Below are 14697 nucleotides of genomic sequence, written 5' to 3'. Positions count from 1 at the left end.
CCTAAAATTTTATGGAGCTACAAAAGACCCTGAACAGCCAAAGCAACCTGGGAAAAAAAAAAAAAAAGCAAACCTAAAATATTACAATCCCAGGTTTCAAGATCTGCTACAAAGCTGTAGTAATCAAACCAGTATGGCGCTGGCACAAAAATGGACACATATCAATAGAACAGAATGGAAAACCCAGAAATAAACTCACAATTATATGCAATTAATCTTCAACAAAGCAGGAAAGAATATGTAATGGGAAAAAGAATCTCTTCAATAAATGGTGTTGGGAAAGCTGTTCAGCTATGTGCAAAAGAATGAAACTGGATCACTTTCTTTACCATACACAAAAGCAAACTCAAAATGGATTAAAGAATTAAATGTCAGCCCTGAAACCACAAGAATCCTTGAAGAGAGTACAGGCAGTAATGTCTCTGACATTGGCCCTAGCAACTTTTTTCTACACAGGTCTCATGGGACAAGGAAACAAAAGCAAAAATAAACTATTAGGACTATATCAGAATAAAAAGCTTCTGCATAGCAAAGGAAACAACTGACAAAACTAAAAGATGAATTACTGACTGGGCCAAATATTTGTAAATGATATATTTGACAAGGAGTTAGTATCCAAAAATATATAAAGAACTCAAACAATTCAACAACACTCCCCCCAATAATCCAATTAAAAAATGGTTAGAAGACATGAACAGACATTTGTCCAAAGAAGACATCCAGATGGCCAACAGACACATGAAAAGATGTTCAACATCACTCATCATCAGGGAAATACAAGTAAAAACTGCCAGGAGATAACACTTCACACCTGTCAGAATGGCTAACATCAAAAACACAAGAAACAAGTGTTGACAAGGATATGGAGAGAAAAAGGAACCCTTTTGCACTGTTGGTAGGCATGCAAACTGGAGCAGCTACTGTGAAAAACAAAGTATGGAGGCTTCCCAAAAAATTAAAAATAAAACTACCCTATGATCCAGTAATTGCAATACTGGGTATTTACCCCCCAAATACAAAAATAGTAATTCAAGAAGATATATACATCCCTATGTTTATTGCAGCATTACTTATAGTAGCTAAAATATGGTAGCAAGCCAAGTGTCCATCAATAGATGGATAAGGAAGAGGTGTTTTACACACACACACACACACACACACACAAATACTAGCCACACACACAAAAAGAAATCTTGCTGTTTCTAACAATATGGATGTATCTAGAGAGTATAATGCTAAGTGAAATATGTCAGAGAAATACAGACATTGGATTTCACTCATGAGTGGAAGAAACAAACAGATGAACGAAGTTAAAAAAAAAAAAGACAGAGAGAGAGAGAGACAAACCAAAAACAGATTTTAACTATGGACGACAAACAGATGGTTACCAGAGATGGATGGAGGGATGGGTAAAATAGGTGAATGGGATTAAGAGTTGACTTATCAAAAACAACAACAACAACAAAAATAAGAGTACACTTATCTTGATGAGCACCGAGTAGTGTATAGAACTGTTGAATTACTATATTGTACACCTGTCACTAATATAACACTGTACATTAATTACATTGGAATTAAAAAGTAATTTAAAGATGCCATAGACTGGTAAAAATACAATACTTAATTTAGATGTTATACTATTAGAAGAGCTATATTAAACCATCACAACCTACAGGATATAAAATAAATGCACATTTTTACCCTCTACTTGCTCTTTAAGGTTTATCCACCAGAGGAAGTTTTTAGATGAAAACACCCAGCAGGCTCAATGATTTTCTCATCACTCATAGGTAACGATAGGCCCCACAACCACTTTTTACTGCAAAATGTGATCTTAACTTTGAAATTAAGATGTCCAGCCCAAAGCGTTAATTAAAATGGAGACTTCTCCTGTACCTACTCTCTACCAGGGCCTGCCCATTCAGTTTTCCATTGCTGCTATAACAAATCACCACAAATTTAATAGCTTAAAGCACACAGATTTGTTAGCTTACAGTTCCAGAGGTCAGAAGTGCCAGATGAGTCTCACGTTAACATCAAGGTTGTGGCAGGGCAGCAATCCTTTCAGTAGTCAGTAGGACACAGATTTGGCTTCAGAAGCTTATATTGCACAATTATTTGACTATAAGTGGGATATATGATTCACAGTTGCATAGGGGTCTAGGAGCAGAATAGCTTTTCTGAGAAAATTTTATGTTCCAAAGTGAAGATGAAGAGAAATTTATCAGGTAAAGGGCCAGGGGAAAGAAGAGAAAAGAGCTTCTGTGAACCTCCTGGAGAGGGAAAAATGCAATGAATTGGAGGCAGTTAAGGACAGGCAGCTGGAGTGTAGTAAGGATGAGATAGTTGAGGCAGGACCAAATCACTCAGGGTCTTTTGGGACACATCAATGATTTTATTTGTATGCTAAAAGCCAATGGGACACGGCTGCTCATCGAAAGATGAATGGATAAAGAAGATGTGGTTTATGTATACAATGGAATATTACTCAGCCATTAGGAACGACAAATACCCACCATTTGCTTCAACGTGGATGGAACTGGAGGGTATTATGCTGAGTGAAGTAAGTCAATCGGAGAAGGACAAACAGTGTATGTTCTCATTCATTTGGGGAATATGAATAATAGTGAAGGGGAATATAAGGGAAGGGAGAAGAAATGTGTGGGAGATATCAGAAAGGGACACAGAACATAAAGACTCCTAACTCTGGGAAATGAACTAGGGGTGGTGGAAGGGGAGGAGGGCGGGGGGTGGGGGTGAATGGGTGACGGGCACGGAGGGGGACACTTGACGGGATGAGCACTGGGTGTTATTCTGTATGTTGGTAAATTGAACACCAATAAAAATTAATTTATTAAAAAAAAAAAAGCCAATGGGAGATCTCACTCTTTCAGGTTAGTAATACAATCAAAATTTGCATTTTGAAAAATCTTTCTGCCTGTTGTGTGAATAGGTGAGGTCAGTGAGGTTGGGCACAAAAGTAGATAGAAGACCTCAGATTTGAAAATAACTAGAATATTCTAGCAAAGCAATGGCGGTGGTCTACACTCAGGTGACACAGAAAGAAGTACACAGACTCCAAATATTTTTGACGGGTAGTACCAATTAAGAAAGACTGGAGTGGGCAAGGTTAGGAGTAGAATGGGCAAATTATGATTTCCATTTGGACATGGGGTTTATTCCCACTACTCTCCAGAGGAGGCAATTGGTTCTATATGTCTGAATGTCAGAGGAGTGATCAGAGGTGGTAACTAAAGCCAAGGGAGTAGAAGGGGGCCTTGGATCAAACATGGAGAACTTTCTATACAGTGAAATGGCTGATTAATTAACAGGCTCTTAAAAATTCAGTAGTAGAGAATAATCCAGAAGGGGAAGGGAAAGGAACAGTTGGATTTAGGAGAAAGGGGTGCTTTGTTATGGAAAGTATAGGAAGAGAGATTTGAAATAAAAAGGACTTGAGTGCATAAAAGCTGTCACGGCTTAGATTCAGAAATGGGAAGATCAGTAAATATATAGGCCCTCCTTGTTCATGCTGCTCGATAACCTCTACTGGGGCTATGTTCCAGACCCCCTTGGAGATTAAGTGGGATAACCTCTACTGGGGCTGTGTTCCAGACCCCCTTGGAGATTAAGTGGCTATATGAGGGTTTTGGTTTCTTCACATCCTTGTTGACACTTGGTATTGTCAATCATTTTGATTTTAGTCATTATATGTGGAAGTGTCTGTGGATTTAATTTGCATTTCTCTGATCACTAACGATTGAATGTCTTTTTACATGCTTATTGGCCATTTATATGTCTTCTTTGGAAATGTTTCTGTCCAAATCTTTAGCCCATTTTTTACTGGGTTGTTTTCTTATGATGAGTTGTATTCTTCCTACTGAATCATTATTATTATTATTTTTAAACATCACAAATATGTTTTTATTTGTCACCATTAAATGTCTGAATTTTATTTTTTTTATTTTATTTTTTTTAATCATTTTTTTAATTTTTATTTATTTTATGATAGTCACAGAGAGAGAGAGAAAGAGGCAGAGACATAGGCAGAGGGAGAAGCAGGCTCCATGCACCGGGAGCCCGACGTGGGATTCGATCCGGGGTCTCCAGGATCGCGCCCTGGGCCAAAGGCAGGTGCCAAACCGCTGCGCCACCCAGGGATCCCAAATGTCTGAATTTTAAACAGATTCTTGGACTGGTGGTTCATATCCATCAGCTCGTTCAACTTTAGCACCGGTCTCATCCCCCATAGCTTTTCCAGAACTACTACCTTCACCATGAAGCTCCATGATTTTTCCCAATTCAAACTTGGGCTTCTTCAGCATTTTTACTTTTCTAACAAAAACATCATGGAGTGGATAAATAGACTGACAAGCTTTTTCTATATCTTTTCTGATGCTGTCTGGAATCAATTTATTGACCACTTCTTTCAAGTCATTTGTCTGCACCTCTTGGGTCATGATTTCCATCATCTTTTCTGGATTTGGCGGACCTGTTGGTGCTGAGCGTAAGAGGTCTTCCGAATCTGATTATTGCGTTTTTTAGTAAAACCAACACAAAATAGACGAAGCAAATAACCATCTGTAGTCTTTACACCAACATGAGCTTCAATCATGGTCTGCCATTTTTTGACCATGGAGCACATTTTGTTACGGGTAAGATCCATGCCATGGAAATTAGGCAGTTTTTGCCCTGCACATCCTCAGTGATTAGCTTGAATTTCGTAAATGCAACTTCATCATTCTGCAGATCAGCAAGGCTAACTTCAAAAACGTGACCCTTGAGACCATCAGACACAATTTTGGTTCCTTGAGTTCTTGTGACTAGTGTTTTTCCAATATTTCTTATATTGAACATAGCTGGCGCTTTCACATTATTCCAATCTTTCTTAGAAAATGGATCAACCACTTTCTTCTTGGCTCCCTTTTTGCCGCCTTTCCTAAGGCGCTTGTTCTTGCCGACCGCCATGGCGCTGCTCTCTCCTACTGAATCATTATTATTAAGATTTCTATATTCTAGACATAATTGCTTTATCAGATACAAGTTTTTACAAATATTTTCCCCCACTCTATGGCTTACTCATCTTTTCATTTTCTTAAGAGTATTTTTTAAACAGCAGAAGTATTCTCTTTGATGACACCAATTTATCAATTTGTTTTTTACAGTTTGTGATAAATCTTTGCCAACCCAAGGAAGACCACTGTTACATGTTGAATTGTGTCCTCTCAAATTAATATGTTGGAGTCCTAACCTCCAGTACTTAAGAATGTAACTATATGTGGAGACAGGGTTTTTACATAGGTCATGAAAGTAAAATGAGGTTGTTAGAGTGGTTCTAATCCAATGTGACTGGTATCCTTATAAAAAGAGGAAATTTGAGGAAAGACACAAACACACAGGGAGAATGCCTGTGACCATAAGCCAGAGTTTGGGGTGATGCATCCACAAGACAAGGAATGTCAAAAATGCTGGCAAAGAAAGCACTAGAAGAAAGAGGTATTGGACAGATTCTTCCTCACTGTCCTCAGAAGGCAATACCATTGCTGACACCTTGATCTCAGATGTTCAGCCCCTAGAACTATGAGATAATACATTTCTTTTTCTTTTTTTTTTGTTGTATACATTTCTGTTCACTTTGTGGTACTTTGTTATGGGAGACCTAGCAAACTAATAAAATCACTAATCACTAAGATTTTCTCCTTACCCCCCCCCCCCAGAAGTGTTGTATCACTTTAGTAAGATCAATTCAGCAGATAGGAAAAAGAATTCGTGAGATCAAAATGATTTCAAAATGAGTTTAAGGATCCTGGTAGCAATGAAATTTTTATTGGAACAAAGAAATCCTGCCTTGTGTCTGGCAAGCAGAGAGAAGAAGATTTCATCTTTGTGTAAACTAATTTCATTGAACTAAGAAATCATAAAAGTTTGGCATCTGTCTCACTAGAATTTAATGAAGTAGAAATAAAAATTTGGGGGGGATGGTGTCTGACTGGAAGTCAGTAGAACATGCAACTCTTGGTCTCAGGGTTGTGAGTCTTGAGCCCCATGTTGTATGTAGGATACTTAAAAGTAAATTAAAAAAAAAGAAATATCTTTTTTTTTTTTTTGGCTCAGAAGCTGCAGTTTGCTGGACCATCACTCTTTTGTTCTGTTCTGAGGAAATTCACTGCTTCTTTGGAGGTAGTTTTAAATAGAAAATTTTGGAATTAAGCAGTAAAGTGTTGAACTGGATAGTTAGTAGCTAAGACAGGCAATGAAGCTTGTGTTAGATTTTTAGCAGAGGCCACTGGATGAATTGTGTCTCATCTCAGCACTATTTGCTTATCATCTTTTATTCAATTGATCTTCTTTAAAACATAGGGAGTTCAGGAAATTCAACTAGAAACCTTGGAGGGCTCACCATATACTTAACATTGTTAGGATAAGAAGAAGTCATAAGATGAAGACCTAGTGCTTATGAAATCTGTAGTGCACTAGATTCCAGCCACTGTGTCTACTTAAAGACATCACTTCTGTGTTATCCTGGCTTTTTATGGCAATCCTGGGGGGAATCATTGCCCATATTGGGACTCTCAATGAATTAGAAGCATGCTAGATGGCAGAAAAATGCCAATTTATCATCAAAGAGTTGCTTCAGCATTGCCCCCCACTCAAAAGCATGATATGGAATAAGAATGGTGATACCTCATTTCTGTGAATTAAATAAGAGGAGGTATCATAATTATGTTTTACAACTGAGGTTTGAATTAGAAGCTAGAAGGACATACATACCAGATTATCAATATTATTAGTGTTAACAATATTTAACCAATGCTTTCAATTAAAGTTGTGTGTGTGTGTGTGTGTGTGTGTGTGTGTGTGTGTGTTATTCTGGTCACAAGCATCTTTTTTATTACAGAATCTTTGCTTTGGGGTTGTACAGAACATTATTGTTTAGCAGATTTCCAATCCCTCTGTTTCTCCAACCTCAATGGGTGCTGTGCACACTCTCCTAACCCTGCCGGGCTTTGGACTTAGCCACCTGGATTGCTTTAGCTGGTGGGATGTTAACAGATATGAGCAAAGTTTTGAAATGTGTTTTTACATTTGGACTTGCTCTCCTGAGTTCCTGCCTTTAACCAGGAGAAGGACATGCCACAGATACTGCTAATCTAAGAAAGATTAGAGACACAGAGCAGGCCTGGATCCAGCCTACAGCTGGGTAGGAGTCAGGCCCAGCTAAACCTAGCCCTATCAGGTGAGCCCACAGGTGTGTGAGGGAGCAACATATTGCTGCAAGCCCCTGAGATTTCCAGGTTATTTATTAGTATCATTGTTTTGATTAATTAAATCAATACATACTTTTGTAGGGAGCCAAATAGCTATGTGTAGCAGGTAGCACATAGTGCTTATGTATCTACATAGATTGGGAACAGGACAAAAATAGGGGCTGACTGTTTTGAAGAAATGACACAGGAAATGACAAGACCTGGGTTGTCTTGGTTTTCCTACCTGTAATAATAATGGCATACCCTTGTGAAGTGCTGACTATGTGGCAGGTGTTTTTCTAGCAGTTTTATTAACTCATTTACTTTTTAATGACTCTACAAGGTAAATTTAGTATTATTCTCACCTTGGAGATGAAGAAACTGTCATACAGAGATGAAGAAACAGAGTGAGGGCCTGTTCATGGGTGAGACACCTATTTACCCAGCTGCTGGGAATGTTGGCTCCTAAGGACTCTCAGTTGAGTCTCTCTCTCTGTGAATTGCCCTTGACCAAATCACCCAACGTTACATACTTTCTTGAAGATAGCACATCCAGTGTCTGGTCACAGGGTCCCCCTTAATATTTCTTGCAGAGCTGGTTTGGTGGTCACATTCTTTCCATTTCTGTCTACCCTGGAAGCTCTTTATCTCTCCTTCTATTCTGAATGAGAGCCTTGCTGGATAAGTATTCTTGGCTGCATGTTCTTCTCATTTAGGATCCTGAATATACCCTGCCAGACATTTCTGGCCTGCCAGGTCTCTGTGGAGAGGTCTGCTGTTAATCTGATATTTCCCCCCATATAAGTTAAGAATTTCTTGTCTTGAGTTGCTTTAAGAATTTTCTCTTTATCTTTGAAATTTGCAAGTTTCACTATTAAATGTCAAGGTGTTGAGTGGTTTTTGTTAATTTTTTTTTAGGGATCATCTCTATCTTTTGGATCTGAATGCCTGTTTCCTTCTCCAGATTAGAGAAGTTCTCAGCTATGATTTGTTCAAATATACTTTGTGGTCCTCTCTCTCTCTCTCTCAGCCTCTTCTGCAATCCCAATAAGATGAATATTATTCCTTCTCAAGCTTTCGTTATTTCCCTAAGCCTTTCCTCATGGGCTCTTCATTGTTTTTCTCTTTTTTTCCTCAGCTTCCTTCCTTTCCATCAACTTGTCTTCCATGTCGCTCACTTTCTCTTCAACCTCATTAACCCTAGCAGAGCATCCAGCTTGGACTGCATCCAGTTAAAGTATTTTTATTTTTATTTTTTAATTTTTTTTCAGTTAAAGTATTTTTAATTTCAGCCTGATTAGATCTCAATTCTGCAGGAGGAGAATCTCTAGAGTCCTTTATGATTTTTTCCAGAACCACCAGTTACTTTATAATTGTACTTCTGACATCATATTTTAATCCAAATTCTGTAGCTCTATGGCAGAGTATTGCTTCTGGTTCCTTCTTTTGTGGTGAACTTTTTCTTGTAGTCATTTTGTCCAGTGCAGAGTGTCTGTATGAGTGAGCTGAGTCAAAAATATCAACCATGACCTGAGTGAAATACATCCTAGATAATTCCAAAGAGATCAGAGAACAGAAAATGAAAGAAAAAAGAAAAACAGAACAAAATAAAACAAAAGGACCACTAAAGTGAAAAACAAATTTTAAAACAAAATCGTAAAAATGAAAAACCAGAAACCAAAAACAAGAAAAAAAAATAGAAAAGAAAAAAAAAGCAGGGTGGTGGGGGCTGATGGTGGTGAGGAAGTGGTGGTGAAGAGAGAATGTAGTCTCCCTGAGGGGACCTAGAGGGCGATCCTCTTGGTTCTGAGTGTATTTTGTCCTGTATGTTAGAAGATGCTCAATCCCAAATTTATATGAATCAGCAATACTTATATAAAGATCCAACATCAACCAAAAAAACATAAACATGATAAAAGAGAGGGAGCTCCAGAGTCTGCCTGCGTAACTGGCCTGCTTCTCCCAAATGCCCCAGAGGGCTGCGGCCCTCCAGCCCTTTACCGATATTGGAGGGTGGTTTGCGGTGAGCTTTCTGTGGGGTCCCCTAGTTTTACAGTGTCTTTGGGAATCTTGATGCTTCACTGCCCCTCCTGTGATCCTGCCCGATTTCCCTTTTCTGTCAGGAAAAACTCAGGCGCAGATTTTTAAAGTCTCCCCCTTGTCCAGGGCGGGGCTTTTGCACCCTGGAGGCTTTTGTGGCTCCTCTCCCCACTTGATTTATTTTTTATTTTTTTTCCCTTCCTACCTTGTTAGACACGAAAACTTTTCTCTCTGTACCATTCCAGCTGTTCTCTCTTTACACCCAAAACCGAATTTGTAGGTGTTCAGGATGTTTTGAAAGTTACTTATGTAAGTTTGTGGGATCAGATGAGTTGAGGACTCCCACTCTTCCACCATCTTGCCAGTCTCTGTTCCAGTGTCCGGTCAATATGTGGCCAGAAGCCTGGTCAAAACCCCTTTGCCCGGGCGCCTGGGTGACTCAGTGCGTTGAGTGTCTGGCTCTTAATTTTGGCTCAAGTCATGATCTTAGGGTCCTGGGATCAAGCCCTGTGGCATTCTCTGTGCTCAGCAGGAAGTCTGCTCCTCTCTCCCTCTCCCTGTGTCCCTTCCCACCCTCGCATGCTCTCTATGTCTCTCAAAATAAATAAATAGAATCTTTAAAACAAAACAAAAAGCCCTTTGCCTTAGGGCAAAGTTGCTTTAGGGGCAACTTCAAGTCCTTTTCCAAACCAAGAGCCCTCTGTGAGTGATTAAATCTTTACAGCTACTTCATCACCTCTGCCCAATCTGGTTCCCTGATTTCCTTAGATTCTGGTTTTGAAAATGCTCCCCAAAAGCCTGAACACAAATATCCATCTCCAAATCTAGTTCCAAGAAACTCCATCTGAGAGAGTAGCATTCTAGAGTCTGAGTTCTCAGCCATTGCCTGGTACCGCAAATCACCACACTGAGCTTCAGGACAAAGGGAGGATGATAATACCCATGTTTTGAGAGGATTAAAAGTGGTAGCATTTTACATAGATTTTCACTTTGGAAGGTGGCTAGCTGACTCTGCCCCACCCTTTCCCACTGCAGGGAAGCTCTTTCCACTAAGGTCATCAGTGACTTTTAATGGCAAAACCCAACTGATATTGTTTATATTGGATTCTGCTGCATTTGATTCTATCATCACTTGTGAACTTGGCCTTTTGATGATTGTTTTTCACAGGATTCCAACTCTCCCTCCCTTATTCAGGTACCACTTACATAGCCATGACTTCCTACCTCAACTTCCTCCCCAGGCTTTGGGACTGTCCCATAAGCAGCTGGCTTTGCATTGCCACTTGTCTCACAACTTCCTTAAGCTCACCATTTCCAAAATGGAAGTCAGCATTTTCTCTGGTGAACCTGCTCCTCCTTCTGTATTTAGCTTTTACTGGTGACATCTTTCTAGGCCACCATTCACACACAAGGATATCTTTCTTGAATTGTTCTTCTTCCTCATCCCTATATATTGTTCCACTACCAGAAGTCACAACCAAGGAGGTGGGGGTGGCCAGGGTGGAGTGAACTTACTCCCTCTGTCGTTTCTCATGTAAACCTGTCAAAATATATCAGCATACTTTTCCTAAGTTTTTTTTTTTTTCTTAAAAGAGTTTATTTATTTGAGAGAGTGAGAGAGAGAGCACGAGAGAATACAAGCAGGGGGAGGGGCAGAGGCAGAGGGAGAAGCAGACTCCTCACTGAGCAGGGGACTCGACACAGGGCCCCATCCCAGGACCCTGGGATCATAACCTGAGCCAAAGGTGATGCTTAACCGACTGATCCATCCAGGCGCCCCTCTAATTTGTATGTTAAATTGTGCAAAGGCTCCAAGAGGCCTGGTGACACACATAACTTTTATAAATATAAAAGAGCCAAACAATCTACACACAACTGCCAGCCTGCTGAAGACTCCCATCAGATTTAGCCACTCTGATTGTTTGAAAATGAGGTCAATGAAACAGAATAGAGAACTCAGAAACACACCCTCAACTCTATGGTCAACTCCTCTTCAACGAAGCAGGAAAGAATAGCCAATGGAAAAAAGACAGTCTCTTCAATAAATGATGTTGGGAAAATTGGACAGTCACACGCAAAAGAATGAAACTGGACCAATTTCTTACACCATACACAACGATAAACTCAAAATGGATGAAAGACCTAAATGTGAGACCGGAAACCATCAAAATCCTAGAGAAGAAAACAGACAGCAACCTCTTTGACCTTGGCCCCAGCAACATCTTGCAAGACACATATTTAGGGGATCCCTGGGTGGCCCAGTGGTTTAGCGCCTGCCTTCGGCCCAGGGTGTGATCCCGTGATCCTGAAGTCCTGGGATCAAGTCCTGCATCAGGCTCCTTGCATGGAGCCTGCTTCTCCCTCTGCCTGTGTCTCTGCTTCTCTCTCTCTCTGCTTCTCTCTCTCTCTCTGTCTGTCATGAATAAATAAATAAAATCTTTATTAAAAAAAAAAGACAAATCTCTAAAGGCAAGGGAAACAAAAGCAAAAGTGAACTATTGGGACTTCATCAAATAAAACACTTCTGCATAATGAAAATAATCAACAAAACTAAAAGGCAGCCTATGGAATGGGAGAAGATATTTGTGTTTAGAAATTTTAAACATGCAGCTACATAGTCTCGGGGAAAACAGAGTTTACTCCAATCACATTATGAAGGAGCATTTTCTCCAACCATTGAAAACCATTGTTTTCAGCATTAGAGTTGGAGACCTGTTCACATCACCAAGATGTGATGGGGAGGAAAACACAAACCAGGTAAGGTGCAGGCAGAGATTATGGCATGGGGTTAAAAAGGAGTTGGGGGGGGGGTGCATGGCACGTGGGTGCTTCAGATGGTTAAGTGTCTGCCTTCAGCTCAAGTCATGATCCCATCAGCAGGGAGTCTGCTTTTCCCTCTCCCTCTCCCTCCCCCCACCACTCATTCTCACTTGCTCTCTCCCTCTCTCTCTCTCTCTTAAATAAATAATAAATTTTGTATTTTTTCCTTGCATTTAGAATTCAGGTTGAATATATGTATGTTTTTAAAATATTTATATATTTATGTATGTATGTATGTATTTGTATGTATTTATTTATTTTAGAGAGAGAGAGAGAGAGAGAACCCAAGTAAGGGGAGGAGCAGAGGGAGAGGGACAAGCAGACTCTGCTGAGTGTGGAGCCAGACATGAGGCTCAATATCCTGGCCCTGAGATCATGACTTGAGCTAAAATCAAGAGTCGGATGCTTAATTGACTGAGCCATCCAGGTGCCTCACAAGTTAAAAAAAATTTTTTTAAAAAGACTATTTATTTATTCACGATAGACAGAGAGAGAGAGAGAGAGAGAGAGAGAGAGAGAGAGAGAGAGAGGCAGAGACACAGGCAGAGGGAGAAGCAGGCTCTATGCCGGGAGCCCGACGCGGGATTCAATCTGGGGACTCCAGGATCGCGCCCTGGGCCAAAGGCAGGCACCAAACCACCAAGCCACCCAGGGATCCCCAGTTAAATATTTTTAAACAAGAATACCGTACAGGTGATGTGTGTCATAGGTGATGTGACAGTGTAGGAATATGCTGTTATGTCAAGAAGCACTTTCTGTCAATTTGTCTCATTATTGGTAATCCTGCATTTGATTACTTGATTAAAATGGTGCCTGAGAGATATCTTCATAGTAAATATACTCTTTATCCTTTGAAATTAATAGTAATAAGAAATTTATATGTAATCATCTGTGAAATAATACTTGGAGACCACGTGAATATTTTATTCTGCAAAATGGTTTCAGCAATCTTTGCCTATTGGTGATTTTTGCCTAAATTATGATTACATTGGAGATTACAAGGTAGTGATTTTTGAATTTTATCATTTTACATTTTTTTTTTTGGCAGGTTTTGGTCTGTAAAGAAGTGCTGTCTCTTCACACAACCCCATTCTCTTTGTTGATGTGTGGGACTTATTTATTTATTTATTTATTTATTTAAAAGATTTTAATTTATTTATTCATGAGACACACACACACACACACAGAGAGAGAGAGAGAGAGAGAGAGGCAAAGACATAGGCAGAGGGAGAAGCATGCTCCATGCAGGGAGCCCGACGTGGGACTCGATCCTGGATCTCCAGGATCACACCCTGGGCTGAAAGTGGCACTAAACCGCTGCACCACTGGGGCTGCCTGGGTTCTTTTTATTTATTTGTTTGTTTTTTTACTATTCAGTGAATTAATTGGGCAAATGAGAACCCTTTTAAATGAGCTGTTATGCACTTTTAGCGTGTATTCATCAATATTTAAGCATATTCTTGCTTTCTGGTATACAGTATTGAAGAATCACTTTCTATTTTCTGTGGACCAATCTTGCAATTAGTCATTTGTCCATGGAGATTTGATTCCTTTTAGTGGGAATGGTACTTAGAGATCAAGATCTCGGGGTGCCTGGTGGCTCAGTTGGTTGTGTCCAACTTGGCTCAGGTCTTAATCTCAGGATCATGAGTTCATGCTCTGTGTTGGGCTTCATCCTGGGTGTGGAGCCTACAAAAAAAAAAAAAAGACAAATCAAGATCTGGGCACTATTTTTACTTGTTTCTACCAGGATATCATTGTTCTTAGACCCTTTCAGGGGACAAAACTAAATACATATTTTTAAAAATGATCAATTCAGAATCACTGAGTTGCTCATACCTGCAACCAAATAGATAAATTTCAAAAACATTACAGAGTAAAGTAAGCTTAAAAAATTGCCTATAGCAATTCAGCTACGTGACAGGATACAAAATCAATGCAGAGAAATCAATTGCATTTCAACACACTAAGGAGCCTGAAGAAAGAAAATTAGGGAATCGATACCATTTACAACTGCATCAAAAACCATAAGATACCTAGGAATAAACCTAACAAAAGAGGTAAAGGACCTGCACTTTAAAAACTACAGAGCACTTATGAAAGAAATTGAGGAAGACACAAAGAGATGGAAAAACATTCCATGCTCATGGATTGGAAGAATAAATATTGTCTATGTTACCCAGAGCAATTTACACATTCAATGCAATCCCTATCAAAGTACCATGGACTTCCTTCACAGAATCGGAACAAATAATTCTAAGATTTGTATGGAACCAGAAAAGACCCCAAATATTCAGAAGAATGTTGAAAAGAAAACCAAAGTTGGAGGCATCACAATGCCTGACTTCAAGCTGTATTACAAAGCTGTGATCATCAAGACAGCACAAAAACTGACACACACAGATCAAGAGAATGGAATAGAGAACCCAGAAAAAGACCCTCAACTCTATGGTCAACTTATCTTTGACAAAGCAGGAAAGAATATCCAATGGAAAAAAGTCTCTTCAACAAATGGTGTTGGGAAAATTGAACAGCCACATGCAGAAGAATGAAACTGGACCATTCTCTTACACCATACAGAAAGATAAAC

General features: G+C 39.6%; 1 pseudogene; it reads right to left on the bottom strand.

Moving 5' to 3' along the window:
- Nucleotides 1-4178: 4178 nt before the first annotated feature.
- On the bottom strand, nucleotides 4179-4968 carry LOC129505620 (40S ribosomal protein S3a-like; annotated as a pseudogene).
- Nucleotides 4969-14697: the final 9729 nt, after the last annotated feature.

Source organism: Nyctereutes procyonoides, unplaced genomic scaffold (genome assembly GCF_905146905.1).
Source record: "Nyctereutes procyonoides isolate TBG_1078 unplaced genomic scaffold, NYPRO_anot_genome, whole genome shotgun sequence".
NCBI classification, from domain to species: Eukaryota; Metazoa; Chordata; class Mammalia; order Carnivora; family Canidae; genus Nyctereutes; species Nyctereutes procyonoides.
The sequence above is the reverse complement of the archived record's forward strand: the minus strand, read 5'-3'. Positions and strand labels throughout refer to the sequence as shown.